The sequence below is a fragment of the Chiloscyllium plagiosum genome, unplaced genomic scaffold, assembly GCF_037043375.1.
Source record: "Chiloscyllium plagiosum isolate Xiang-an unplaced genomic scaffold, Cpla_swu_hap1 HiC_scaffold_3, whole genome shotgun sequence".
In the NCBI taxonomy this organism is placed as follows: domain Eukaryota; kingdom Metazoa; phylum Chordata; class Chondrichthyes; order Orectolobiformes; family Hemiscylliidae; genus Chiloscyllium; species Chiloscyllium plagiosum.
Window position 1 is genome coordinate 123,694,890 of NW_028270141.1, and position 23,782 is coordinate 123,718,671.

Below are 23,782 nucleotides of genomic sequence, written 5' to 3' on the forward strand. Positions count from 1 at the left end.
CATCAGCTGGGTGGCAGGGTGAAATGTGATGAGGATGTTAGGAGATTACAGGGTGACCTGGACAAGTTAGGTGAGTGCTCAGATGCATGGCAGATGCACTTTCACGTGGATAAATGGATCCTTATCCACTTTGGTGGCAAGAACAGGAAGGCAGATTACCACCTAAGTGGAATCAATTTAGGTAAAGGGGCAGTACAGAGAGATCTGGGGGTTCTTGTACACCACTCAATGAAGGTAAGCATGCAGGTACAGCAGGTAGTGAAGAAGGCTAATAGCATGCTGGCCTTCATAACAAGAGGGATTGAGTATAGAAGCAAAGAGGTCCTTCTGCAGCTGTACAGGGCCCTGGTGAGACCACACCTGGAGTACTGTGTGCAGTTCTGGTCTCCAAATTTGAGGAGAGACATTCTGGCTATTGAGGGAATGCAGCGTAGGTACACGAGGTCAATTCCTGGAATGGCGGGATTACCTTACACTGAAAGACTGGAGCGACTGGGCTTGTGTACCCTTGAGTTTAGAAGACTGAGAGGGGATCTGGTTGAGACATATAAGATGATCAAAGGATTGGACACTCTGGCGGCAGGCAACATGTTTCCGCTGCGGGGTGAGTGCCGAAACAGAGGACACAGCTTAAAAATACGGGGTAGACCATTTAGGACAGAGATGAGGAGAAACTTCTTCACCCAGAGAGTGGTGGCTGTGTGGAATGCTCTGCCCCAGAGGGCAGTGGAGGCCCAGTCTCTGGATTCATTTAAGAAAGAGTTGGATAGAGCTCTCAAGGATAGTGGAATCAAGGGTTATGGAGATAAGGCAGGAACAGGATACTGATTAAGGATGATCGGCCATGATCATATTGAATGGTGGTGCAGGCTGGAAGGGCAGAATGGCCAACTCCTGCACCTATTGTCTATTGTCCGCCTTTCCTGACTGCCACCCGCAGACAGCGTGCAGCCCCAATCCCTTTCTTTCCGCCTTTCTTGCTGATTTTGGCAGCGCTCCGCTCTCCTCCCCTCCGTGTCTCGTGCCTGCAGGAGACTGATGCCAGGCACAGCAGCAGCAGCAAAAATAACCTGCCGCTCCATTGCCTGGCACAAGACAAGTGCAGAGGGGTGACTTGAGCAGCCACTGCTGGCGGAAAAAGCCTATTGCACCTGGTATTCCCAGGCGGTCTCCCATTCAAGTACTAACCAGGCCTGAGTCTGCTTAGCTTCCGAGATCAGACGAGATCAGGCGTTTTCAGACTAGTATGGCCGTAGGCCCTGGCCCCTGCCTTTTCTCCCTACTTCAAGGCGTGCTGGCCAGCCACATTTTCTTTCTTGCTCTTTCTCTTTATCCCCTTTGGCTTTTTTTTCTCTTTTCTCTTTGCTCTTCCTCCTCCGTGCGTGCTTCCCTCCCTCCGTCCCTCCAGCTGCCTTTCAGCCAGCCCTTGCCCACCAGGCTCCTGTAGTCTCCCACATCCCCACACAGGCCAACTGCAAGCCCTCCCCCTGCTTCATAGGGCCGCAGCCTGCATTCTCTCATCCTTCCACACTCCTCCACCCCTCCATTTCGGAATGCCAGGCACTGACCAGTGGGGTACCGCACGGATCAGTACTGGGACCGCAGCTTTTTACAATCTATCTTCAGGATATACAAGATGGTATTAGCAATAACATTCGCAAATTTCATCAGCTGGGTGGCAGGGTGAAATGTGATGAGGATGTTAGGAGATTACAGGGTGACCTGGACAAGTTAGGTGAGTGCTCAGATGCATGGCAGATGCACTTTCACGTGGATAAATGGATCCTTATCCACTTTGGTGGCAAGAACAGGAAGGCAGATTACCACCTAAGTGGAATCAATTTAGGTAAAGGGGCAGTACAGAGAGATCTGGGGGTTCTTGTACACCACTCAATGAAGGTAAGCATGCAGGTACAGCAGGTAGTGAAGAAGGCTAATAGCATGCTGGCCTTCATAACAAGAGGGATTGAGTATAGAAGCAAAGAGGTCCTTCTGCAGCTGTACAGGGCCCTGGTGAGACCACACCTGGAGTACTGTGTGCAGTTCTGGTCTCCAAATTTGAGGAGAGACATTCTGGCTATTGAGGGAATGCAGCGTAGGTTCACGAGGTCAATTCCTGGAATGGCGGGATTACCTTACACTGAAAGACTGGAGCGACTGGGCTTGTGTACCCTTGAGTTTAGAAGACTGAGAGGGGATCTGGTTGAGACATATAAGATGATCAAAGGATTGGACACTCTGGCGGCAGGCAACATGTTTCCGCTGCGGGGTGAGTGCCGAAACAGAGGACACAGCTTAAAAATACGGGGTAGACCATTTAGGACAGAGATGAGGAGAAACTTCTTCACCCAGAGAGTGGTGGCTGTGTGGAATGCTCTGCCCCAGAGGGCAGTGGAGGCCCAGTCTCTGGATTCATTTAAGAAAGAGTTGGATAGAGCTCTCAAGGATAGTGGAATCAAGGGTTATGGAGATAAGGCAGGAACAGGATACTGATTAAGGATGATCGGCCATGATCATATTGAATGGTGGTGCAGGCTGGAAGGGCAGAATGGCCAACTCCTGCACCTATTGTCTATTGTCCGCCTTTCCTGACTGCCACCCGCAGACAGCGTGCAGCCCCAATCCCTTTCTTGCTGATTTTGGCAGCGCTCCGCTCTCCTCCCCTCCGTGTCTCGTGCCTGCAGGAGACTGATGCCAGGCACAGCAGCAGCAGCAAAAATAACCTGCCGCTCCATTGCCTGGCACAAGACAAGTGCAGAGGGGTGACTTGAGCAGACACTGCTGGCGGAAAAAGCCTACTGCACCTGGTATTCCCAGGCGGCCTCCCATCCAAGTACTAAGCAGGCCTGAGTCTGCTTAGCTTCCGAGATCAGACGAGATCGGGCGTTTTCAGACTAGTATGGCCGTAGGCGCTGGCCCCTGCCTTTTCTCCCTACTTCAAGGCGTGCTGGCCAGCCACATTTTCTTTCTTGCTCTTTCTCTTTATCCCCTTTGGCTTTTTTTTCTCTTTTCTCTTTGCTCTTCCTCCTCCGTGCGTGCTTCCCTCCCTCCGTCCCTCCAGCTGCCTTTCAGCCAGCCCTTGCCCACCAGGCTCCTGTAGTCTCCCACATCCCCACACAGGCCAACTGCAAGCCCTCCCCCTGCTTCATAGGGCCGCAGCCTGCATTCTCTCATCCTTCCACACTCCTCCACCCCTCCATTTCGGAATGCCAGGCACTGACCAGTGGGGTACCGCACGGATCAGTACTGGGACCGCAGCTTTTTACAATCTATCTTCAGGATATACAAGATGGTATTAGCAATAACATTCGCAAATTTCATCAGCTGGGTGGCAGGGTGAAATGTGATGAGGATGTTAGGAGATTACAGGGTGACCTGGACAAGTTAGGTGAGTGCTCAGATGCATGGCAGATGCACTTTCACGTGGATAAATGGATCCTTATCCACTTTGGTGGCAAGAACAGGAAGGCAGATTACCACCTAAGTGGAATCAATTTAGGTAAAGGGGCAGTACAGAGAGATCTGGGGGTTCTTGTACACCACTCAATGAAGGTAAGCATGCAGGTACAGCAGGTAGTGAAGAAGGCTAATAGCATGCTGGCCTTCATAACAAGAGGGATTGAGTATAGAAGCAAAGAGGTCCTTCTGCAGCTGTACAGGGCCCTGGTGAGACCACACCTGGAGTACTGTGTGCAGTTCTGGTCTCCAAATTTGAGGAGAGACATTCTGGCTATTGAGGGAATGCAGCGTAGGTTCACGAGGTCAATTCCTGGAATGGCGGGATTACCTTACACTGAAAGACTGGAGCGACTGGGCTTGTGTACCCTTGAGTTTAGAAGACTGAGAGGGGATCTGGTTGAGACATATAAGATGATCAAAGGATTGGACACTCTGGCGGCAGGCAACATGTTTCCGCTGCGGGGTGAGTGCCGAAACAGAGGACACAGCTTAAAAATACGGGGTAGACCATTTAGGACAGAGATGAGGAGAAACTTCTTCACCCAGAGAGTGGTGGCTGTGTGGAATGCTCTGCCCCAGAGGGCAGTGGAGGCCCAGTCTCTGGATTCATTTAAGAAAGAGTTGGATAGAGCTCTCAAGGATAGTGGAATCAAGGGTTATGGAGATAAGGCAGGAACAGGATACTGATTAAGGATGATCAGCCATGATCATATTGAATGGTGGTGCAGGCTGGAAGGGCAGAATGGCCAACTCCTGCACCTATTGTCTATTGTCCGCCTTTCCTGACTGCCACCCGCAGACAGCGTGCAGCCCCAATCCCTTTCTTTCCGCCTTTCTTGCTGATTTTGGCAGCGCTCCGCTCTCCTCCCCTCCGTGTCTCGTGCCTGCAGGAGACTGATGCCAGGCACAGCAGCAGCAGCAAAAATAACCTGCCGCTCCATTGCCTGGCACAAGACAAGTGCAGAGGGGTGACTTGAGCAGCCACTGCTGGCGGAAAAAGCCTACTGCACCTGGTATTCCCAGGCGGTCTCCCATCCAAGTACTAACCAGGCCTGAGTCGGCTTAGCTTCCGAGATCAGACGAGATCGGGCGTTTTCAGACTAGTATGGCCGCAGGCACTGGCCCCTGCCTTTTCTCCCTACTTCAAGGCGTGCTGGCCAGCCACATTTTCTTTCTTGCTCTTTCTCTTTATCCCCTTTGGCTTTTTTTTCTCTTTTCTCTTTGCTCTTCCTCCTCCGTGCGTGCTTCCCTCCCTCCGTCCCTCCAGCTGCCTTTCAGCCAGCCCTTGCCCACCAGGCTCCTGTAGTCTCCCACATCCCCACACAGGCCAACTGCAAGCCCTCCCCCTGCTTCATAGGGCCGCAGCCTGCATTCTCTCATCCTTCCACACTCCTCCACCCCTCCATTTCGGAATGCCAGGCACTGACCAGTGGGGTACCGCACGGATCAGTACTGGGACCGCAGCTTTTTACAATCTATCTTCAGGATATACAAGATGGTATTAGCAATAACATTCGCAAATTTCATCAGCTGGGTGGCAGGGTGAAATGTGATGAGGATCTTAGGAGATTACAGGGTGACCTGGACAAGTTAGGTGAGTGCTCAGATGCATGGCAGATGCACTTTCACGTGGATAAATGGATCCTTATCCACTTTGGTGGCAAGAACAGGAAGGCAGATTACCACCTAAGTGGAATCAATTTAGGTAAAGGGGCAGTACAGAGAGATCTGGGGGTTCTTGTACACCACTCAATGAAGGTAAGCATGCAGGTACAGCAGGTAGTGAAGAAGGCTAATAGCATGCTGGCCTTCATAACAAGAGGGATTGAGTATAGAAGCAAAGAGGTCCTTCTGCAGCTGTACAGGGCCCTGGTGAGACCACACCTGGAGTACTGTGTGCAGTTCTGGTCTCCAAATTTGAGGAGAGACATTCTGGCTATTGAGGGAATGCAGCGTAGGTTCACGAGGTCAATTCCTGGAATGGCGGGATTACCTTACACTGAAAGACTGGAGCGACTGGGCTTGTGTACCCTTGAGTTTAGAAGACTGAGAGGGGATCTGGTTGAGACATATAAGATGATCAAAGGATTGGACACTCTGGCGGCACGCAACATGTTTCCGCTGCGGGGTGAGTGCCGAAACAGAGGACACAGCTTAAAAATACGGGGTAGACCATTTAGGACAGAGATGAGGAGAAACTTCTTCACCCAGAGAGTGGTGGCTGTGTGGAATGCTCTGCCCCAGAGGGCAGTGGAGGCCCAGTCTCTGGATTCATTTAAGAAAGAGTTGGATAGAGCTCTCAAGGATAGTGGAATCAAGGGTTATGGAGATAAGGCAGGAACAGGATACTGATTAAGGATGATCGGCCATGATCATATTGAATGGTGGTGCAGGCTGGAAGGGCAGAATGGCCAACTCCTGCACCTATTGTCTATTGTCCGCCTTTCCTGACTGCCACCCGCAGACAGCGTGCAGCCCCAATCCCTTTCTTTCCGCCTTTCTTGCTGATTTTGGCAGCGCTCCGCTCTCCTCCCCTCCGTGTCTCGTGCCTGCAGGAGACTGATGCCAGGCACAGCAGCAGCAGCAAAAATAACCTGCCGCTCCATTGCCTGGCACAAGACAAGTGCAGAGGGGTGACTTGAGCAGACACTGCTGGCGGAAAAAGCCTACTGCACCTGGTATTCCCAGGCAGCCTCCGATCCAAGTACTAACCAGGCCTGAGTCTGCTTAGCTTCCGAGATCAGACGAGATCGGGCGTTTTCAGACTAGTATGGCCGTAGGCGCTGGCCCCTGCCTTTTCTCCCTACTTCAAGGCGTGCTGGCCAGCCACATTTTCTTTCTTGCTCTTTCTCTTTATCCCCTTTGGCTTTTTTTTCTCTTTTCTCTTTGCTCTTCCTCCTCCGTGCGTGCTTCCCTCCCTCCGTCCCTCCAGCTGCCTTTCAGCCAGCCCTTGCCCACCAGGCTCCTGTAGTCTCCCACATCCCCACACAGGCCAACTGCAAGCCCTCCCCCTGCTTCATAGGGCCGCAGCCTGCATTCTCTCATCCTTCCACACTCCTCCACCCCTCCATTTCGGAATGCCAGGCACTGACCAGTGGGGTACCGCACGGATCAGTACTGGGACCGCAGCTTTTTACAATCTATCTTCAGGATATACAAGATGGTATTAGCAATAACATTCGCAAATTTCATCAGCTGGGTGGCAGGGTGAAATGTGATGAGGATGTTAGGAGATTACAGGGTGACCTGGACAAGTTAGGTGAGTGCTCAGATGCATGGCAGATGCACTTTCACGTGGATAAATGGATCCTTATCCACTTTGGTGGCAAGAACAGGAAGGCAGATTACCACCTAAGTGGAATCAATTTAGGTAAAGGGGCAGTACAGAGAGATCTGGGGGTTCTTGTACACCACTCAATGAAGGTAAGCATGCAGGTACAGCAGGTAGTGAAGAAGGCTAATAGCATGCTGGCCTTCATAACAAGAGGGATTGAGTATAGAAGCAAAGAGGTCCTTCTGCAGCTGTACAGGGCCCTGGTGAGACCACACCTGGAGTACTGTGTGCAGTTCTGGTCTCCAAATTTGAGGAGAGACATTCTGGCTATTGAGGGAATGCAGCGTAGGTTCACGAGGTCAATTCCTGGAATGGCGGGATTACCTTACACTGAAAGACTGGAGCGACTGGGCTTGTGTACCCTTGAGTTTAGAAGACTGAGAGGGGATCTGGTTGAGACATATAAGATGATCAAAGGATTGGACACTCTGGCGGCAGGCAACATGTTTCCGCTGCGGGGTGAGTGCCGAAACAGAGGACACAGCTTAAAAATACGGGGTAGACCATTTAGGACAGAGATGAGGAGAAACTTCTTCACCCAGAGAGTGGTGGCTGTGTGGAATGCTCTGCCCCAGAGGGCAGTGGAGGCCCAGTCTCTGGATTCATTTAAGAAAGAGTTGGATAGAGCTCTCAAGGATAGTGGAATCAAGGGTTATGGAGATAAGGCAGGAACAGGATACTGATTAAGGATGATCAGCCATGATCATATTGAATGGTGGTGCAGGCTGGAAGGGCAGAATGGCCAACTCCTGCACCTATTGTCTATTGTCCGCCTTTCCTGACTGCCACCCGCAGACAGCGTGCAGCCCCAATCCCTTTCTTTCCGCCTTTCTTGCTGATTTTGGCAGCGCTCCGCTCTCCTCCCCTCCGTGTCTCGTGCCTGCAGGAGACTGATGCCAGGCACAGCAGCAGCAGCAAAAATAACCTGCCGCTCCATTGCCTGGCACAAGACAAGTGCAGAGGGGTGACTTGAGCAGCCACTGCTGGCGGAAAAAGCCTACTGCACCTGGTATTCCCAGGCGGTCTCCCATCCAAGTACTAACCAGGCCTGAGTCTGCTTAGCTTCCGAGATCAGACGAGATCGGGCGTTTTCAGACTAGTATGGCCGCAGGCGCTGGCCCCTGCCTTTTCTCCCTACTTCAAGGCGTGCTGGCCAGCCACATTTTCTTTCTTGCTCTTTCTCTTTATCCCCTTTGGCTTTTTTTTCTCTTTTCTCTTTGCTCTTCCTCCTCCGTGCGTGCTTCCCTCCCTCCGTCCCTCCAGCTGCCTTTCAGCCAGCCCTTGCCCACCAGGCTCCTGTAGTCTCCCACATCCCCACACAGGCCAACTGCAAGCCCTCCCCCTGCTTCATAGGGCCGCAGCCTGCATTCTCTCATCCGTCCACACTCCTCCACCCCTCCATTTCGGAATGCCAGGCACTGACCAGTGGGGTACCGCACGGATCAGTACTGGGACCGCAGCTTTTTACAATCTATCTTCAGGATATACAAGATGGTATTAGCAATAACATTCGCAAATTTCATCAGCTGGGTGGCAGGGTGAAATGTGATGAGGATGTTAGGAGATTACAGGGTGACCTGGACAAGTTAGGTGAGTGCTCAGATGCATGGCAGATGCACTTTCACGTGGATAAATGGATCCTTATCCACTTTGGTGGCAAGAACAGGAAGGCAGATTACCACCTAAGTGGAATCAATTTAGGTAAAGGGGCAGTACAGAGAGATCTGGGGGTTCTTGTACACCACTCAATGAAGGTAAGCATGCAGGTACAGCAGGTAGTGAAGAAGGCTAATAGCATGCTGGCCTTCATAACAAGAGGGATTGAGTATAGAAGCAAAGAGGTCCTTCTGCAGCTGTACAGGGCCCTGGTGAGACCACACCTGGAGTACTGTGTGCAGTTCTGGTCTCCAAATTTGAGGAGAGACATTCTGGCTATTGAGGGAATGCAGCGTAGGTACACGAGGTCAATTCCTGGAATGGCGGGATTACCTTACACTGAAAGACTGGAGCGACTGGGCTTGTGTACCCTTGAGTTTAGAAGACTGAGAGGGGATCTGGTTGAGACATATAAGATGATCAAAGGATTGGACACTCTGGCGGCAGGCAACATGTTTCCGCTGCGGGGTGAGTGCCGAAACAGAGGACACAGCTTAAAAATACGGGGTAGACCATTTAGGACAGAGATGAGGAGAAACTTCTTCACCCAGAGAGTGGTGGCTGTGTGGAATGCTCTGCCCCAGAGGGCAGTGGAGGCCCAGTCTCTGGATTCATTTAAGAAAGAGTTGGATAGAGCTCTCAAGGATAGTGGAATCAAGGGTTATGGAGATAAGGCAGGAACAGGATACTGATTAAGGATGATCGGCCATGATCATATTGAATGGTGGTGCAGGCTGGAAGGGCAGAATGGCCAACTCCTGCACCTATTGTCTATTGTCCGCCTTTCCTGACTGCCACCCGCAGACAGCGTGCAGCCCCAATCCCTTTCTTGCTGATTTTGGCAGCGCTCCGCTCTCCTCCCCTCCGTGTCTCGTGCCTGCAGGAGACTGATGCCAGGCACAGCAGCAGCAGCAAAAATAACCTGCCGCTCCATTGCCTGGCACAAGACAAGTGCAGAGGGGTGACTTGAGCAGCCACTGCTGGCGGAAAAAGCCTACTGCACCTGGTATTCCCAGGCGGTCTCCCATCCAAGTACTAACCAGGCCTGAGTCTGCTTAGCTTCCGAGATCAGACGAGATCAGGCGTTTTCAGACTAGTATGGCCGTAGGCCCTGGCCCCTGCCTTTTCTCCCTACTTCAAGGCGTGCTGGCCAGCCACATTTTCTTTCTTGCTCTTTCTCTTTATCCCCTTTGGCTTTTTTTTCTCTTTTCTCTTTGCTCTTCCTCCTCCGTGCGTGCTTCCCTCCCTCCGTCCCTCCAGCTGCCTTTCAGCCAGCCCTTGCCCACCAGGCTCCTGTAGTCTCCCACATCCCCACACAGGCCAACTGCAAGCCCTCCCCCTGCTTCATAGGGCCGCAGCCTGCATTCTCTCATCCTTCCACACTCCTCCACCCCTCCATTTCGGAATGCCAGGCACTGACCAGTGGGGTACCGCACGGATCAGTACTGGGACCGCAGCTTTTTACAATCTATCTTCAGGATATACAAGATGGTATTAGCAATAACATTCGCAAATTTCATCAGCTGGGTGGCAGGGTGAAATGTGATGAGGATGTTAGGAGATTACAGGGTGACCTGGACAAGTTAGGTGAGTGCTCAGATGCATGGCAGATGCACTTTCACGTGGATAAATGGATCCTTATCCACTTTGGTGGCAAGAACAGGAAGGCAGATTACCACCTAAGTGGAATCAATTTAGGTAAAGGGGCAGTACAGAGAGATCTGGGGGTTCTTGTACACCACTCAATGAAGGTAAGCATGCAGGTACAGCAGGTAGTGAAGAAGGCTAATAGCATGCTGGCCTTCATAACAAGAGGGATTGAGTATAGAAGCAAAGAGGTCCTTCTGCAGCTGTACAGGGCCCTGGTGAGACCACACCTGGAGTACTGTGTGCAGTTCTGGTCTCCAAATTTGAGGAGAGACATTCTGGCTATTGAGGGAATGCAGCGTAGGTTCACGAGGTCAATTCCTGGAATGGCGGGATTACCTTACACTGAAAGACTGGAGCGACTGGGCTTGTGTACCCTTGAGTTTAGAAGACTGAGAGGGGATCTGGTTGAGACATATAAGATGATCAAAGGATTGGACACTCTGGCGGCAGGCAACATGTTTCCGCTGCGGGGTGAGTGCCGAAACAGAGGACACAGCTTAAAAATACGGGGTAGACCATTTAGGACAGAGATGAGGAGAAACTTCTTCACCCAGAGAGTGGTGGCTGTGTGGAATGCTCTGCCCCAGAGGGCAGTGGAGGCCCAGTCTCTGGATTCATTTAAGAAAGAGTTGGATAGAGCTCTCAAGGATAGTGGAATCAAGGGTTATGGAGATAAGGCAGGAACAGGATACTGATTAAGGATGATCAGCCATGATCATATTGAATGGTGGTGCAGGCTGGAAGGGCAGAATGGCCAACTCCTGCACCTATTGTCTATTGTCCGCCTTTCCTGACTGCCACCCGCAGACAGCGTGCAGCCCCAATCCCTTTCTTTCCGCCTTTCTTGCTGATTTTGGCAGCGCTCCGCTCTCCTCCCCTCCGTGTCTCGTGCCTGCAGGAGACTGATGCCAGGCACAGCAGCAGCAGCAAAAATAACCTGCCGCTCCATTGCCTGGCACAAGACAAGTGCAGAGGGGTGACTTGAGCAGCCACTGCTGGCGGAAAAAGCCTACTGCACCTGGTATTCCCAGGCGGTCTCCCATCCAAGTACTAACCAGGCCTGAGTCTGCTTAGCTTCCGAGATCAGACGAGATCGGGCGTTTTCAGACTAGTATGGCCGTAGGCGCTGGCCCCTGCCTTTTCTCCCTACTTCAAGGCGTGCTGGCCAGCCACATTTTCTTTCTTGCTCTTTCTCTTTATCCCCTTTGGCTTTTTTTTCTCTTTTCTCTTTGCTCTTCCTCCTCCGTGCGTGCTTCCCTCCCTCCGTCCCTCCAGCTGCCTTTCAGCCAGCCCTTGCCCACCAGGCTCCTGTAGTCTCCCACATCCCCACACAGGCCAACTGCAAGCCCTCCCCCTGCTTCATAGGGCCGCAGCCTGCATTCTCTCATCCTTCCACACTCCTCCACCCCTCCATTTCGGAATGCCGGGCACTGACCAGTGGGGTACCGCACGGATCAGTACTGGGACCGCAGCTTTTTACAATCTATCTTCAGGATATACAAGATGGTATTAGCAATAACATTCGCAAATTTCATCAGCTGGGTGGCAGGGTGAAATGTGATGAGGATGTTAGGAGATTACAGGGTGACCTGGACAAGTTAGGTGAGTGCTCAGATGCATGGCAGATGCACTTTCACGTGGATAAATGGATCCTTATCCACTTTGGTGGCAAGAACAGGAAGGCAGATTACCACCTAAGTGGAATCAATTTAGGTAAAGGGGCAGTACAGAGAGATCTGGGGGTTCTTGTACACCACTCAATGAAGGTAAGCATGCAGGTACAGCAGGTAGTGAAGAAGGCTAATAGCATGCTGGCCTTCATAACAAGAGGGATTGAGTATAGAAGCAAAGAGGTCCTTCTGCAGCTGTACAGGGCCCTGGTGAGACCACACCTGGAGTACTGTGTGCAGTTCTGGTCTCCAAATTTGAGGAGAGACATTCTGGCTATTGAGGGAATGCAGCGTAGGTTCACGAGGTCAATTCCTGGAATGGCGGGATTACCTTACACTGAAAGACTGGAGCGACTGGGCTTGTGTACCCTTGAGTTTAGAAGACTGAGAGGGGATCTGGTTGAGACATATAAGATGATCAAAGGATTGGACACTCTGGCGGCAGGCAACATGTTTCCGCTGCGGGGTGAGTGCCGAAACAGAGGACACAGCTTAAAAATACGGGGTAGACCATTTAGGACAGAGATGAGGAGAAACTTCTTCACCCAGAGAGTGGTGGCTGTGTGGAATGCTCTGCCCCAGAGGGCAGTGGAGGCCCAGTCTCTGGATTCATTTAAGAAAGAGTTGGATAGAGCTCTCAAGGATAGTGGAATCAAGGGTTATGGAGATAAGGCAGGAACAGGATACTGATTAAGGATGATCAGCCATGATCATATTGAATGGTGGTGCAGGCTGGAAGGGCAGAATGGCCAACTCCTGCACCTATTGTCTATTGTCCGCCTTTCCTGACTGCCACCCGCAGACAGCGTGCAGCCCCAATCCCTTTCTTTCCGCCTTTCTTGCTGATTTTGGCAGCGCTCCGCTCTCCTCCCCTCCGTGTCTCGTGCCTGCAGGAGACTGATGCCAGGCACAGCAGCAGCAGCAAAAATAACCTGCCGCTCCATTGCCTGGCACAAGACAAGTGCAGAGGGGTGACTTGAGCAGCCACTGCTGGCGGAAAAAGCCTACTGCACCTGGTATTCCCAGGCGGTCTCCCATCCAAGTACTAACCAGGCCTGAGTCTGCTTAGCTTCCGAGATCAGACGAGATCGGGCGTTTTCAGACTAGTATGGCCGTAGGCGCTGGCCCCTGCCTTTTCTCCCTACTTCAAGGCGTGCTGGCCAGCCACATTTTCTTTCTTGCTCTTTCTCTTTATCCCCTTTGGCTTTTTTTTCTCTTTTCTCTTTGCTCTTCCTCCTCCGTGCGTGCTTCCCTCCCTCCGTCCCTCCAGCTGCCTTTCAGCCAGCCCTTGACCACCAGGCTCCTGTAGTCTCCCACATCCCCACACAGGCCAACTGCAAGCCCTCCCCCTGCTTCATAGGGCCGCAGCCTGCATTCTCTCATCCTTCCACACTCCTCCACCCCTCCATTTCGGAATGCCAGGCACTGACCAGTGGGGTACCGCACGGATCAGTACTGGGACCGCAGCTTTTTACAATCTATCTTCAGGATATACAAGATGGTATTAGCAATAACATTCGCAAATTTCATCAGCTGGGTGGCAGGGTGAAATGTGATGAGGATGTTTGGAGATTACAGGGTGACCTGGACAAGTTAGGTGAGTGCTCAGATGCATGGCAGATGCACTTTCACGTGGATAAATGGATCCTTATCCACTTTGGTGGCAAGAACAGGAAGGCAGATTACCACCTAAGTGGAATCAATTTAGGTAAAGGGGCAGTACAGAGAGATCTGGGGGTTCTTGTACACCACTCAATGAAGGTAAGCATGCAGGTACAGCAGGTAGTGAAGAAGGCTAATAGCATGCTGGCCTTCATAACAAGAGGGATTGAGTATAGAAGCAAAGAGGTCCTTCTGCAGCTGTACAGGGCCCTGGTGAGACCACACCTGGAGTACTGTGTGCAGTTCTGGTCTCCAAATTTGAGGAGAGACATTCTGGCTATTGAGGGAATGCAGCGTAGGTTCACGAGGTCAATTCCTGGAATGGCGGGATTACCTTACACTGAAAGACTGGAGCGACTGGGCTTGTGTACCCTTGAGTTTAGAAGACTGAGAGGGGATCTGGTTGAGACATATAAGATGATCAAAGGATTGGACACTCTGGCGGCAGGCAACATGTTTCCGCTGCGGGGTGAGTGCCGAAACAGAGGACACAGCTTAAAAATACGGGGTAGACCATTTAGGACAGAGATGAGGAGAAACTTCTTCACCCAGAGAGTGGTGGCTGTGTGGAATGCTCTGCCCCAGAGGGCAGTGGAGGCCCAGTATCTGGACTCATTTAAGAAAGAGTTGGATAGAGCTCTCAAGGATAGTGGAATCAAGGGTTATGGAGATAAGGCAGGAACAGGATACTGATTAAGGATGATCAGCCATGATCATATTGAATGGTGGTGCAGGCTGGAAGGGCAGAATGGCCAACTCCTGCACCTATTGTCTATTGTCCGCCTTTCCTGACTGCCACCCGCAGACAGCGTGCAGCCCCAATCCCTTTCTTTCCGCCTTTCTTGCTGATTTTGGCAGCGCTCCGCTCTCCTCCCCTCCGTGTCTCGTGCCTGCAGGAGACTGATGCCAAGCACAGCAGCAGCAGCAAAAATAACCTGCCGCTCCATTGCCTGGCACAAGACAAGTGCAGAGGGGTGACTTGAGCAGCCACTGCTGGCGGAAAAAGCCTACTGCACCTGGTATTCCCAGGCGGTCTCCCATCCAAGTACTAACCAGGCCTGAGTCTGCTTAGCTTCCGAGATCAGACGAGATCGGGCGTTTTCAGACTAGTATGGCCGTAGGCGCTGGCCCCTTCCTTTTCTCCCTACTTCAAAGCGTGCTGGCCAGCCACATTTTCTTTCTTGCTCTTTCTCTTTATCCCCTTTGGCTTTTTTTTCTCTTTTATCTTTGCTCTTCCTCCTCCATGCGTGCTTCCCTCCCTCCGTCCCTCCAGCTGCCTTTCAGCCAGCCCTTGCCCACCAGGCTCCTGTAGTCTCCCACATCCCCACACAGGCCAACTGCAAGCCCTCCCCCTGCTTCATAGGGCCGCAGCCTGCATTCTCTCATCCTTCCACACTCCTCCACCCCTCCATTTCGGAATGCCGGGCACTGACCAGTGGGGTACCGCACGGATCAGTACTGGGACCGCAGCTTTTTACAATCTATCTTCAGGATATACAAGATGGTATTAGCAATAACATTCGCAAATTTCATCAGCTGGGTGGCAGGGTGAAATGTGATGAGGATGTTAGGAGATTACAGGGTGACCTGGACAAGTTAGGTGAGTGCTCAGATGCATGGCAGATGCACTTTCACGTGGATAAATGGATCCTTATCCACTTTGGTGGCAAGAACAGGAAGGCAGATTACCACCTAAGTGGAATCAATTTAGGTAAAGGGGCAGTACAGAGAGATCTGGGGGTTCTTGTACACCACTCAATGAAGGTAAGCATGCAGGTACAGCAGGTAGTGAAGAAGGCTAATAGCATGCTGGCCTTCATAACAAGAGGGATTGAGTATAGAAGCAAAGAGGTCCTTCTGCAGCTGTACAGGGCCCTGGTGAGACCACACCTGGAGTACTGTGTGCAGTTCTGGTCTCCAAATTTGAGGAGAGACATTCTGGCTATTGAGGGAATGCAGCGTAGGTTCACGAGGTCAATTCCTGGAATGGCGGGATTACCTTACACTGAAAGACTGGAGCGACTGGGCTTGTGTACCCTTGAGTTTAGAAGACTGAGAGGGGATCTGGTTGAGACATATAAGATGATCAAAGGATTGGACACTCTGGCGGCAGGCAACATGTTTCCGCTGCGGGGTGAGTGCCGAAACAGAGGACACAGCTTAAAAATACGGGGTAGACCATTTAGGACAGAGATGAGGAGAAACTTCTTCACCCAGAGAGTGGTGGCTGTGTGGAATGCTCTGCCCCAGAGGGCAGTGGAGGCCCAGTCTCTGGATTCATTTAAGAAAGAGTTGGATAGAGCTCTCAAGGATAGTGGAATCAAGGGTTATGGAGATAAGGCAGGAACAGGATACTGATTAAGGATGATCAGCCATGATCATATTGAATGGTGGTGCAGGCTGGAAGGGCAGAATGGCCAACTCCTGCACCTATTGTCTATTGTCCGCCTTTCCTGACTGCCACCCGCAGACAGCGTGCAGCCCCAATCCCTTTCTTTCCGCCTTTCTTGCTGATTTTGGCAGCGCTCCGCTCTCCTCCCCTCCGTGTCTCGTGCCTGCAGGAGACTGATGCCAGGCACAGCAGCAGCAGCAAAAATAACCTGCCGCTCCATTGCCTGGCACAAGACAAGTGCAGAGGGGTGACTTGAGCAGCCACTGCTGGCGGAAAAAGCCTACTGCACCTGGTATTCCCAGGCGGTCTCCCATCCAAACACTAACCAGGCCTGAGTCTGCTTAACCTCCGCGATCAGACGAGATCGGGCGTTTTCAGACTAGTATGGCCGTAGGCGCTGGCCCCTGCCTTTTCTCCTTACTTCAAGGCGTGCTGGCCAGCCACATTTTCTTTCTTGCTCTTTCTCTTTATCCCCTTTGGCTTTTTTTTCTCTTTTCTCTTTGCTCTTCCTCCTCCGTGCGTGCTTCCCTCCCTCCGTCCCTCCAGCTGCCTTTCAGCCAGCCCTTGCCCACCAGGCTCCTGTAGTCTCCCACATCCCCACACAGGCCAACTGCAAGCCCTCCCCCTGCTTCATAGGGCCGCAGCCTGCATTCTCTCATCCTTCCACACTCCTCCACCCCTCCATTTCGGAATGCCGGGCACTGACCAGTGGGGTACCGCACGGATCAGTACTGGGACCGCAGCTTTTTACAATCTATCTTCAGGATATACAAGATGGTATTAGCAATAACATTCGCAAATTTCATCAGCTGGGTGGCAGGGTGAAATGTGATGAGGATGTTAGGAGATTACAGGGTGACCTGGACAAGTTAGGTGAGTGCTCAGATGCATGGCAGATGCACTTTCACGTGGATAAATGGATCCTTATCCACTTTGGTGGCAAGAACAGGAAGGCAGATTACCACCTAAGTGGAATCAATTTAGGTAAAGGGGCAGTACAGAGAGATCTGGGGGTTCTTGTACACCACTCAATGAAGGTAAGCATGCAGGTACAGCAGGTAGTGAAGAAGGCCAATAGCATGCTGGCCTTCATAACAAGAGGGATTGAGTATAGAAGCAAAGAGGTCCTTCTGCAGCTGTACAGGGCCCTGGTGAGACCACACCTGGAGTACTGTGTGCAGTTCTGGTCTCCAAATTTGAGGAGAGACATTCTGGCTATTGAGGGAATGCAGCGTAGGTTCACGAGGTCAATTCCTGGAATGGCGGGATTACCTTACACTGAAAGACTGGAGCGACTGGGCTTGTGTACCCTTGAGTTTAGAAGACTGAGAGGGGATCTGGTTGAGACATATAAGATGATCAAAGGATTGGACACTCTGGCGGCAGGCAACATGTTTCCGCTGCGGGGTGAGTGCCGAAACAGAGGACACAGCTTAAAAATACGGGGTAGACCATTTAGGACAGAGATGAGGAGAAACTTCTTCACCCAGAGAGTGGTGGCTGTGTGGAATGCTCTGCCCCAGAGGGCAGTGGAGGCCCAGTCTCTGGATTCATTTAAGAAAGAGTTGGATAGAGCTCTCAAGGATAGTGGAATCAAGGGTTATGGAGATAAGGCAGGAACAGGATACTGATTAAGGATGATCAGCCATGATCATATTGAATGGTGGTGCAGGCTGGAAGGGCAGAATGGCCAACTCCTGCACCTATTGTCTATTGTCCGCCTTTCCTGACTGCCACCCGCAGACAGCGTGCAGCCCCAATCCCTTTCTTTCCGCCTTTCTTGCTGATTTTGGCAGCGCTCCGCTCTCCTCCCCTCCGTGTCTCGTGCCTGCAGGAGACTGATGCCAGGCACAGCAGCAGCAGCAAAAATAACCTGCCGCTCCATTGCCTGGCACAAGACAAGTGCAGAGGGGTGACTTGAGCAGCCACTGCTGGCGGAAAAAGCCTACTGCACCTGGTATTCCCAGGCAGTCTCCCATCCAAGTACTAACCAGGCCTGAGTCTGCTTAGCTTCCGAGATCAGATGAGATCGGGCGTTTTCAGACTAGTATGGCCGTAGGCGCTGGCCCCTGCCTTTTCTCCCTACTTCAAGGCGTGCTGGCCAGCCACATTTTCTTTCTTGCTCTTTCTCTTTATCCCCTTTGGCTTTTTTTTCTCTTTTCTCTTTGCTCTTCCTCCTCCGTGCGTGCTTCCCTCCCTCCGTCCCTCCAGCTGCCTTTCAGCCAGCCCTTGACCACCAGGCTCCTGTAGTCTCCCACATCCCCACACAGGCCAACTGCAAGCCCTCCCCCTGCTTCATAGGGCCGCAGCCTGCATTCTCTCATCCTTCCACACTCCTCCACCCCTCCATTTCGGAATGCCAGGCACTGACCAGTGGGGTACCGCACGGATCAGTACTGGGACCGCAGCTTTTTACAATCTATCTTCAGGATATACAAGATGGTATTAGCAATAACATTCGCAAATTTCATCAGCTGGGTGGCAGGGTGAAATGTGATGAGGATGTTAGGAGATTACAGGGTGACCTGGACAAGTTAGGTGAGTGCTCAGATGCATGGCAGATGCACTTTCACGTGGATAAATGGATCCTTATCCACTTTGGTGGCAAGAACAGGAAGGCAGATTACCACCTAAGTGGAATCAATTTAGGTAAAGGGGCAGTACAGAGAGATCTGGGGGTTCTTGTACACCACTCAATGAAGGTAAGCATGCAGGTACAGCAGGTAGTGAAGAAGGCTAATAGCATGCTGGCCTTCATAACAAGAGGGATTGAGTATAGGAGCAAAGAGGTCCTTCTGCAGCTGTACAGGGCCCTGGTGAGACCATACCTGGAGTACTGTGTGCAGTTCTGGTCTCCAAATTTGAGGAGAGACATTCTGGCTATTGAGGGAATGCAGCGTAGGTTCACGAGGTCAATTCCTGGAATGGCGGGATTACCTTACACTGAAAGACTGGAGCGACTGGGCTTGTGTACCCTTGAGTTTAGAAGACTGAGAGGGGATCTGGTTGAGACATATAAGATGATCAAAGGATTGGTCACTCTGGCGGCAGGCAACATGTTTCCGCTGCGGGGTGAGTGCCGAAACAGAGGACACAGCTTAAAAATACGGGGTAGACCATTTAGGACAGAGATGAGGAGAAACTTCTTCACCCAGAGAGTGGTGGCTGTGTGGAATGCTCTGCCCCAGAGGGCAGTGGAGGCCCAGTCTCTGGATTCATTTAAGAAAGAGTTGGATAGAGCTCTCAAGGATAGTGGAATCAAGGGTTATGGAGATAAGGCAGGAACAGGATACTGATTAAGGATGATCAGCCATGATCATATTGAATGGTGGTGCAGGCTGGAAGGGCAGAATGGCCAACTCCTGCACCTATTGTCTATTGTCCGCCTTTCCTGACTGCCACCCGCAGACAGCGTGCAGCCCCAATCCCTTTCTTGCTGATTTTGGCAGCGCTCCGCTCTCCTCCCCTCCGTGTCTCGTGCCTGCAGGAGACTGATGCCAGGCACAGCAGCAGCAGCAAAAATAACCTGCCGCTCCATTGCCTGGCACAAGACAAGTGCAGAGGGGTGACTTGAGCAGCCACTGCTGGCGGAAAAAGCCTACTGCACCTGGTATTCCCAGGCGGTCTCCCATCCAAGTACTAACCAGGCCTGAGTCTGCTTAGCTTCCGAGATCAGACGAGATCAGGCGTTTTCAGACTAGTATGGCCGCAGGCGCTGGCCCCTGCCTTTTCTCCCTACTTCAAGGCGTGCTGGCCAGCCACATTTTCTTTCTTGCTCTTTCTCTTTATCCCCTTTGGCTTTTTTTTCTCTTTTCTCTTTGCTCTTCCTCCTCCGTGCGTGCTTCCCTCCCTCCGTCCCTCCAGCTGCCTTTCAGCCAGCCCTTGCCCACCAGGCTCCTGTAGTCTCCCACATCCCCACACAGGCCAACTGCAAGCCCTCCCCCTGCTTCATAGGGCCGCAGCCTGCATTCTCTCATCCTTCCACACTCCTCCACCCCTCCATTTCGGAATGCCGGGCACTGACCAGTGGGGTACCGCACGGATCAGTACTGGGACCGCAGCTTTTTACAATCTATCTTCAGGATATACAAGATGGTATTAGCAATAACATTCGCAAATTTCATCAGCTGGGTGGCAGGGTGAAATGTGATGAGGATGTTAGGAGATTACAGGGTGACCTGGACAAGTTAGGTGAGTGCTCAGATGCATGGCAGATGCACTTTCACGTGGATAAATGGATCCTTATCCACTTTGGTGGCAAGAACAGGAAGGCAGATTACCACCTAAGTGGAATCAATTTAGGTAAAGGGGCAGTACAGAGAGATCTGGGGGTTCTTGTACACCACTCAATGAAGGTAAGCATGCAGGTACAGCAGGTAGTGAAGAAGGCTAATAGCATGCTGGCCTTCATAACAAGAGGGATTGAGTATAGAAGCAAAGAGGTCCTTCTGCAGCTGTACAGGGCCCTGGTGAGACCACACCTGGAGTACTGTGTGCAGTTCTGGTCTCCAAATTTGAGGAGAGACATTCTGGCTATTGAGGGAATGCAGCGTAGGTTCACGAGGTCAATTCCTGGAATGGCGGGATTACCTTACACTGAAAGACTGGAGCGACTGGGCTTGTGTACCCTTGAGTTTAGAAGACTGAGAGGGGATCTGGTTGAGACATATAAGATGATCAAAGGATTGGACACTCTGGCGGCAGGCAACATGTTTCCGCTGCGGGGTGAGTGCCGAAACAGAGGACACAGCTTAAAAATACGGGGTAGACCATTTAGGACAGAGATGAGGAGAAACTTCTTCACCCAGAGAGTGGTGGCTGTGTGGAATGCTCTGCCCCAGAGGGCAGTGGAGGCCCAGTCTCTGGATTCATTTCAGAAAGAGTTGGATAGAGCTCTCAAGGATAGTGGAATCAAGGGTTATGGAGATAAGGCAGGAACAGGATACTGATTAAGGATGATCAGCCATGATCATATTGAATGGTGGTGCAGGCTGGAAGGGCAGAATGGCCAACTCCTGCACCTATTGTCTATTGTCCGCCTTTCCTGACTGCCACCCGCAGACAGCGTGCAGCCCCAATCCCTTTCTTGCTGATTTTGGCAGCGCTCCGCTCTCCTCCCCTCCGTGTCTCGTGCCTGCAGGAGACTGATGCCAGGCACAGCAGCAGCAGCAAAAATAACCTGCCGCTCCATTGCCTGGCACAAGACAAGTGCAGAGGGGTGACTTGAGCAGCCACTGCTGGCGGAAAAAGCCTACTGCACCTGGTATTCCCAGGCGGTCTCCCATCCAAGTACTAACCAGGCCTGAGTCTGCTTAGCTTCCGAGATCAGACGAGATCGGGCGTTTTCAGACTAGTACGGCCGTAGGCGCTGGCCCCTGCCTTTTCTCCCTACTTCAAAGCGTGCTGGCCAGCCACATTTTCTTTCTTGCTCTTTCTCTTTCTCCCCTTTGGCTTTTTTTTCTCTTTTATCTTTGCTCTTCCTCCTCCGTGCGTGCTTCCCTCCCTCCGTCCCTCCAGCTGCCTTTCAGCCAGCCCTTGCCCACCAGGCTCCTGTAGTCTCCCACATCCCCACACAGGCCAACTGCAAGCCCTCCCCCTGCTTCATAGGGCCGCAGCCTGCATTCTCTCATCCTTCCACACTCCTCCACCCCTCCATTTCGGAATGCCGGGCACTGACCAGTGGGGTACCGCACGGATCAGTACTGGGACCGCAGCTTTTTACAATCTATCTTCAGGATATACAAGATGGTATTAGCAATAACATTCGCAAATTTCATCAGCTGGGTGGCAGGGTGAAATGTGATGAGGATGTTAGGAGATTACAGGGTGACCTGGACAAGTTAGGTGAGTGCTCAGATGCATGGCAGATGCACTTTCACGTGGATAAATGGATCCTTATCCACTTTGGTGGCAAGAACAGGAAGGCAGATTACCACCTAAGTGGAATCAATTTAGGTAAAGGGGCAGTACAGAGAGATCTGGGGGTTCTTGTACACCACTCAATGAAGGTAAGCATGCAGGTACAGCAGGTAGTGAAGAAGGCTAATAGCATGCTGGCCTTCATAACAAGAGGGATTGAATATAGAAGCAAAGAGGTTCTTCTGCAGCTGTACAGGGCCCTGGTGAGACCACACCTGGAGTACTGTGTGCAGTTCTGGTCTCCAAATTTGAGGAGAGACATTCTGGCTATTGAGGGAATGCAGCGAAGGTTCACGAGGGCAATTCCTGGAATGGCGGGATTACCTTACACTGAAAGACTGGAGCGACTGGGCTTGTGTACCCTTGAGTTTAGAAGACTGAGAGGGGATCTGGTTGAGACATATAAGATGATCAAAGGATTGGACACTCTGGCGGCAGGCAACATGTTTCCGCTGCGGGGTGAGTGCCGAAACAGAGGACACAGCTTAAAAATACGGGGTAGACCATTTAGGACAGAGATGAGGAGAAACTTCTTCACCCAGAGAGTGGTGGCTGTGTGGAATGCTCTGCCCCAGAGGGCAGTGGAGGCCCAGTCTCTGGATTCATTTAAGAAAGAGTTGGATAGAGCTCTCAAGGATAGTGGAATCAAGGGTTATGGAGATAAGGCAGGAACAGGATACTGATTAAGGATGATCAGCCATGATCATATTGAATGGTGGTGCAGGCTGGAAGGGCAGAATGGCCAACTCCTGCACCTATTGTCTATTGTCCGCCTTTCCTGACTGCCACCCGCAGACAGCGTGCAGCCCCAATCCCTTTCTTTCCGCCTTTCTTGCTGATTTTGGCAGCGCTCCGCTCTCCTCCCCTCCGTGTCTCGTGCCTGCAGGAGACTGATGCCAGGCACAGCAGCAGCAGCAAAAATAACCTGCCGCTCCATTGCCTGGCACAAGACAAGTGCAGAGGGGTGACTTGAGCAGCCACTGCTGGCGGAAAAAGCCTACTGCACCTGGTATTCCCAGGCGGTCTCCCATCCAAGTACTAACCAGGCCTGAGTCTGCTTAGCTTCCGAGATCAGACGAGATCGGGCGTTTTCAGACTAGTATGGCCGTAGGCGCTGGCCCCTGCCTTTTCTCCCTACTTCAAGGCGTGCTGGCCAGCCACATTTTCTTTCTTGCTCTTTCTCTTTATCCCCTTTGGCTTTTTTTTCTCTTTTCTCTTTGCTCTTCCTCCTCCGTGCGTGCTTCCCTCCCTCCGTCCCTCCAGCTGCCTTTCAGCCAGCCCTTGACCACCAGGCTCCTGTAGTCTCCCACATCCCCACACAGGCCAACTGCAAGCCCTCCCCCTGCTTCATAGGGCCGCAGCCTGCATTCTCTCATCCTTCCACACTCCTCCACCCCTCCATTTCGGAATGCCGGGCACTGACCAGTGGGGTACCGCACGGATCAGTACTGGGACCGCAGCTTTTTACAATCTATCTTCAGGATATACAAGATGGTATTAGCAATAACATTCGCAAATTTCATCAGCTGGGTGGCAGGGTGAAATGTGATGAGGATGTTAGGAGATTACAGGGTGACCTGGACAAGTTAGGTGAGTGCTCAGATGCATGGCAGATGCACTTTCACGTGGATAAATGGATCCTTATCCACTTTGGTGGCAAGAACAGGAAGGCAGATTACCACCTAAGTGGAATCAATTTAGGTAAAGGGGCAGTACAGAGAGATCTGGGGGTTCTTGTACACCACTCAATGAAGGTAAGCATGCAGGTACAGCAGGTAGTGAAGAAGGCTAATAGCATGCTGGCCTTCATAACAAGAGGGATTGAGTATAGAAGCAAAGAGGTCCTTCTGCAGCTGTACAGGGCCCTGGTGAGACCACACCTGGAGTACTGTGTGCAGTTCTGGTCTCCAAATTTGAGGAGAGACATTCTGGCTATTGAGGGAATGCAGCGTAGGTTCACGAGGTCAATTCCTGGAATGGCGGGATTACCTTACACTGAAAGACTGGAGCGACTGGGCTTGTGTACCCTTGAGTTTAGAA

General features: G+C 51.8%; 13 non-coding genes and 1 pseudogene across 13 annotated transcripts; all 14 read right to left on the bottom strand.

Annotated features, from left to right (window-relative positions):
- Positions 1-1,139: 1,139 nt before the first annotated feature.
- LOC148151035 (5S ribosomal RNA) lies at positions 1,140-1,258 on the bottom strand. The gene has a single exon (XR_015756301.1). It is a non-coding gene; the product is annotated as a 5S ribosomal RNA (ribosomal RNA).
- A 1,534-nt stretch (positions 1,259-2,792) lies between these two features.
- Positions 2,793-2,911, bottom strand: LOC148151036 (5S ribosomal RNA). Its single transcript, XR_015756012.1, has one exon. It is a non-coding gene; the product is annotated as a 5S ribosomal RNA (ribosomal RNA).
- Positions 2,912-4,457: 1,546 nt separating this feature from the next.
- On the bottom strand, positions 4,458-4,576 carry LOC148151037 (5S ribosomal RNA). The gene has a single exon (XR_015755849.1). It is a non-coding gene; the product is annotated as a 5S ribosomal RNA (ribosomal RNA).
- A 1,546-nt stretch (positions 4,577-6,122) lies between these two features.
- LOC148151038 (5S ribosomal RNA) lies at positions 6,123-6,241 on the bottom strand. The gene has a single exon (XR_015756314.1). It is a non-coding gene; the product is annotated as a 5S ribosomal RNA (ribosomal RNA).
- Positions 6,242-7,787: 1,546 nt separating this feature from the next.
- On the bottom strand, positions 7,788-7,906 carry LOC148151039 (5S ribosomal RNA). The gene has a single exon (XR_015756712.1). It is a non-coding gene; the product is annotated as a 5S ribosomal RNA (ribosomal RNA).
- A 1,534-nt stretch (positions 7,907-9,440) lies between these two features.
- Positions 9,441-9,559, bottom strand: LOC148151040 (5S ribosomal RNA). Its single transcript, XR_015756782.1, has one exon. It is a non-coding gene; the product is annotated as a 5S ribosomal RNA (ribosomal RNA).
- Positions 9,560-11,105: 1,546 nt separating this feature from the next.
- On the bottom strand, positions 11,106-11,224 carry LOC148151041 (5S ribosomal RNA). The gene has a single exon (XR_015756419.1). It is a non-coding gene; the product is annotated as a 5S ribosomal RNA (ribosomal RNA).
- Positions 11,225-12,770: 1,546 nt separating this feature from the next.
- Positions 12,771-12,889, bottom strand: LOC148151042 (5S ribosomal RNA). Its single transcript, XR_015756420.1, has one exon. It is a non-coding gene; the product is annotated as a 5S ribosomal RNA (ribosomal RNA).
- Positions 12,890-14,435: 1,546 nt separating this feature from the next.
- Positions 14,436-14,554, bottom strand: LOC148151043 (5S ribosomal RNA). Its single transcript, XR_015756422.1, has one exon. It is a non-coding gene; the product is annotated as a 5S ribosomal RNA (ribosomal RNA).
- Positions 14,555-16,100: 1,546 nt separating this feature from the next.
- On the bottom strand, positions 16,101-16,219 carry LOC148151044 (5S ribosomal RNA; annotated as a pseudogene).
- A 1,546-nt stretch (positions 16,220-17,765) lies between these two features.
- LOC148151045 (5S ribosomal RNA) lies at positions 17,766-17,884 on the bottom strand. The gene has a single exon (XR_015756703.1). It is a non-coding gene; the product is annotated as a 5S ribosomal RNA (ribosomal RNA).
- A 1,534-nt stretch (positions 17,885-19,418) lies between these two features.
- Positions 19,419-19,537, bottom strand: LOC148151046 (5S ribosomal RNA). Its single transcript, XR_015755735.1, has one exon. It is a non-coding gene; the product is annotated as a 5S ribosomal RNA (ribosomal RNA).
- A 1,534-nt stretch (positions 19,538-21,071) lies between these two features.
- LOC148151047 (5S ribosomal RNA) lies at positions 21,072-21,190 on the bottom strand. Its single transcript, XR_015755528.1, has one exon. It is a non-coding gene; the product is annotated as a 5S ribosomal RNA (ribosomal RNA).
- A 1,546-nt stretch (positions 21,191-22,736) lies between these two features.
- Positions 22,737-22,855, bottom strand: LOC148151048 (5S ribosomal RNA). Its single transcript, XR_015756423.1, has one exon. It is a non-coding gene; the product is annotated as a 5S ribosomal RNA (ribosomal RNA).
- Positions 22,856-23,782: the final 927 nt, after the last annotated feature.